This window comes from Danio rerio, chromosome 17 (genome assembly GCF_052040795.2).
Source record: "Danio rerio strain M-AB ecotype USA chromosome 17, GRCz13ab, whole genome shotgun sequence".
In the NCBI taxonomy this organism is placed as follows: domain Eukaryota; kingdom Metazoa; phylum Chordata; class Actinopteri; order Cypriniformes; family Danionidae; genus Danio; species Danio rerio.
In genome coordinates this window covers 56,326,092-56,330,000 of record NC_141037.1, presented here as the reverse complement: position 1 = coordinate 56,330,000, position 3,909 = coordinate 56,326,092, and the positions used below count along the sequence as shown (strand labels likewise).

The 3,909-nt window shown below is 43.8% G+C and overlaps 3 protein-coding genes across 8 annotated transcripts in view; 1 reads left to right on the top strand and 2 right to left on the bottom strand.

Annotated features, from left to right (window-relative positions):
* Positions 1-1,430, top strand: part of LOC110437792 (uncharacterized) — a 7,655-nt gene extending 6,225 nt beyond the window's left edge. For 5 of the 6 annotated variants that reach the window (XR_015512417.1, XR_015512419.1, XR_015512418.1 and 2 more), the window contains one exon: positions 1-364. This exon is cut by the window's left edge. The gene's annotated coding sequence lies outside the window, so the exon portion shown is untranslated. 6 annotated transcript variants of the gene reach the window in all.
* galnt16 (UDP-N-acetyl-alpha-D-galactosamine:polypeptide N-acetylgalactosaminyltransferase 16) overlaps positions 1-3,909 on the bottom strand; it is a 375,091-nt gene that overhangs the window by 84,161 nt on the left and 287,021 nt on the right. The window lies entirely within an intron of this gene.
* The window catches only part of zc2hc1c (zinc finger, C2HC-type containing 1C), an 835,825-nt gene that overhangs the window by 666,083 nt on the left and 165,833 nt on the right, over positions 1-3,909 (bottom strand). The gene's annotated exons all lie outside the window — the stretch shown is intronic.

Sequence of the window (3,909 nt, the reverse complement as noted above, 5' to 3'; positions counted from 1 at the left end):
AAAATCTCTGAGGAATATTTCCAGTGCCTTGTTGAATCTATGCCACAAAGTATTACGACAGTTCTGAAGGCAAAAGAGGGTCAAACACGGTACTAGTGAGGAGTACCTAATAAAATAGCCGGTGAGTGTATTTGTAGGGTTTAAAACATAACCTGAAGCTCAATTGTCTTTCAGTTTATTGTATAAGGTTGAGCTGATCTGATCCTGAGTGGCTTGTTTGAGGCGCATCAATATAAGCAGCTTCTGGAATACTCTTTAAAACATTAGTTCCTGTTTTCACCTCATTCTCTATGCTAACGTGTAAATTCCCATGTTAAGCTCTTTTTATTGGTGTCAACAGACTCAATTAAACAACATAATCACCTGTTGTGTCCAGTGTCTGATTTAACACATGAGCTGAATCAGAGAGAAAGGTGTCACTAGTAAATGCTAGGAAAAGCAACCTTAAGCGAAAAGCATTCATTATTTTTCCTTTAGCTCAGTCCTACATTTATCAGGGATTTCCACAGCAAAATGAACCACCAACTATTCTGGCATATGTTTTACACAACCGATACACTCACATTCACACTCATACACCACTGCAAATTTTGTGTTACCCCATTCACTTGTACCACATGTCTTTGGACTGTGGGGGAAACCCATGGGAACATTGAAAGAACATGCAAACTCCACACAGAAATGCCAACTAGATCAGGCGAGACTCGAACCAGCGACCTACTTGCTGTGAGACGATGTAAACCACTGAGCCATGGTTGCCCCCCCACCTGTGTTGTCGCGCATCTACTGAAGAGCGGGACCGAGGGTGTGCCGCGTCGCGGGGACACTTTTGATCATTTTGCAAGGTTGAGCCCTATGTGTGCACGTGCCTGCTGTACAGGTGAATTTTTGTGAGCTAAATTGTCCGTTGTGTATGAATGTGTGTGGATGTTTCCCATCCATTCCCAAAGATGGGTTGCGGCTGGAAGGGCATCCGCTGCTTAAAAACATGCTGCATAAGTTGGCGGTTCATTCCGCTGTGGTGACCCCGGATTAATAAAGGGACTAAGCTGACAAGAAAATGAATGAATGAGTTACAAACTGAAACATTAGCTGAGTAGATTACATTGTAACACCATGTCGCGATGCACAATAGTCCAGCGATGAACAATTTAGCTATCGGTACAAGATGCAGCACATTAGAAACATCTAAATACAGCCAATAAGAAACAAAGGATAGTGCACTGCATTCCAACAAATATATATAATTAATACATAGTAAACCTCTTTAATATTATTAAAAGTAAAAGTTGAGTGACTTGTCAGTTATGGCATAGGCTTATTTTGTTTTCTAAATCTGAGGTAAACTATATTCCTTGTATCATCGTCGTAGTATTCGACTTTGTGATCAGTTTTAACGTGTAACATTTTGAATTAAATCAGTAACCCTAGAACTGGTCTGTCTCAGCATTATTTCTCACAGCTCAGAAGCCTTTCTCTCCATCTCCTTTTTCAGTTCATCAAATTCCTGTCTCTTCTCCTTGCAGCGTTTTTTTAATTCTTAATCAATCTGTTGGCCATCTTCGCCCCTGCCTACTTTTAGCTTTCTCTGCAAAGCTGTCTGCATCTTTTTCAAGGGTCTTGTGCACTGTGGATAGTTCTCCTTTTCTTCCGCAGAACTTCAAGCTCATCTTCAGCTATTTTTCTTTTAGTTTTCTGCTCATCCCTTGTCCTTTTCTTTTTTCTTTTTTTTACCTCATCTAGGTACATTCTGTACCCACCCGGCAACTCTTTTGTAAGAAGTACCTGGTTTCTGCACCAAGCACTCGCATGATCACATACATTTTTGGGCAGCAACTGTTCTTCATTCATGTTAAATGTTTACACCTCTTTGTTGATGGAGAACTCACGTTCATCTGTTCCCTGCTGAAAAATCCAGCTTAAACCAGCCTAGCCTGGTTGGCTGGTTTTAGAGGGGTTTTGGCCAATTCCAGGCTGGTTTCCAGCCATTTCCAGCCTGGTCTTAGCTGGTCAGGCTGGAAGATGACCAGCTTGACCAGCCTAGCCAATCTGGGAGTCCAGCCAAAACCAGCTATATCCAGCTTAAACCAGGCTGGTCAAGCTGGTTTTAGTTGGATTAGGCTGGTCATTTTCCAGCCTGACCAGCTAAGACCAGGCTGGAAATGAGCCTAGAAATGGCCAAAACCCCTCTAAAACCAGGCTGGTCAACCAGCTAACCAGCCTAGGCTGGTTTAAGCTGGATTTTTCAGCAGGGCTTGGCCATTAGAAAGAATTTTCACAAAACCATACAACTCATGAGGTGCTCAACTTAAGCATGCTCATGTTATGCTTGAGTCATGTCATGCTTAAGTTTTAAGCATGTAAGCACCATAGACATGCTCCTAGTAAGTAGTTTTCTCTTAAGAGCAATCTTTATTAGCAACTACAGCAGGGGAGTTCTCGAGATCTACCCAAGCTCAAACTCCCCTCTCGCCTTGCAAACTCAGGGCTCTCTCCCAGGGCAGCATGCCAAATCATTAATCATCAGCTAAGTGTGAACTCTTGAAAGCTTTTTTTGGCATGGTGTCCTGGGAGAGAGCCCTGGGCTTCCTCCAGTTTGCAAGGCGAGGGGGGAGTTTGAGCTCTAGTAGATCTCGATGAACTCCCCCTGACTTATTCCTGGCTAATGACATATACGGGAAGGCTAAGGAGAGATGCACACTTGCTAAGAGCTTGGCTATGGTATCAGTTCGGTTTGTTCATTTTATTTAGGTTGTTTGTTTTTGGACTGTAGGAGGAAACCAGAGAACCCGGGGAAAACCCACATGAGCACGGGAAGAACGAACAAACCACACAGAATCGTTAACTGTTTTAGTTGGGACTTTAACCAAAGACTTTCTTGCTGTGAGGCAACAGTGCTAATCACTGGGCTGCTATGTCGCCCATCTGGAAAAGAGAAGGAGTAGGGCTGGGTAGGGGGGATTCTTTAAGACTAACATACTAATGAGAAAACTGTGGTTATCTATAGTGCGTTAGGAATTATCTGATTGGCGAGCCAAGCACGGGATCCTCTCGAATCTATAAATATGCTTCACTTAAAGAATCGATTCCTTTGCAGCCCCCTTTAAATTAATCTTCAAATCACTTTGAGCTAATTCAGGTTAGCACCTAACACCTGCTACAACACAATACTGTACAAAGGCCTATTTCATGTAGGTTGTAATCTATTGTAGCACTGTGGCACTCATTTGTTTTTATTTTGAGACAACCATTCTCTATGAGTTTTTGTGCACTGATCATGCATTTTGACTCACCTTGAACTTGTCCAATAAGCGTCTGTTGTCCAGTATCTCCGTCTTTCGGATGAGATGTTAAACCGAGGTCCCGACTCTCTGTGGTCGTTAAAAATCCCAGGATGTCCTTCGAAAAGAGTAGGGGTTTAATCCTGGCCAAATCTGCCCACTGGCCTCTGGGGGCGAGGCAGTGGCGCAGTAGGTAGTGCTGTCGCCTCACAGCAAGGTCGCTGGTTCGAACCTCGCCTCAGTTGCCGTTTCTGTGTGGAGTTTGCATGTTCTCCCTGCCTTTGCGGGTTTCCTCCAGGTGCTCCGGTTTCCCCCACAGCCCAAAGACATGCGGTACAGGTGAATTGGGTTGGCTAAATTGTCCGTAGTGTTTGAGTGTGTGGATGTTTCCCAGAGATGGGTTGCAGCTGGACGGGCATTCGCTGCGTAAATACTTGCTGGATATGTTGGCGGTTCATTCCACTGTGGCGACCCCGGATTAATAAAGGGACTAAGCTAAATTGTCTGTAGCGCATGTGTGTGAGTATGTATGGGTGTTTCCCAGTAATGGGTTGCAACTGAAAGGCCCTGATGAATAAAGGGACTAGGCCAAAAAGGATATGAATGTATGAATAAAGACATGACACCA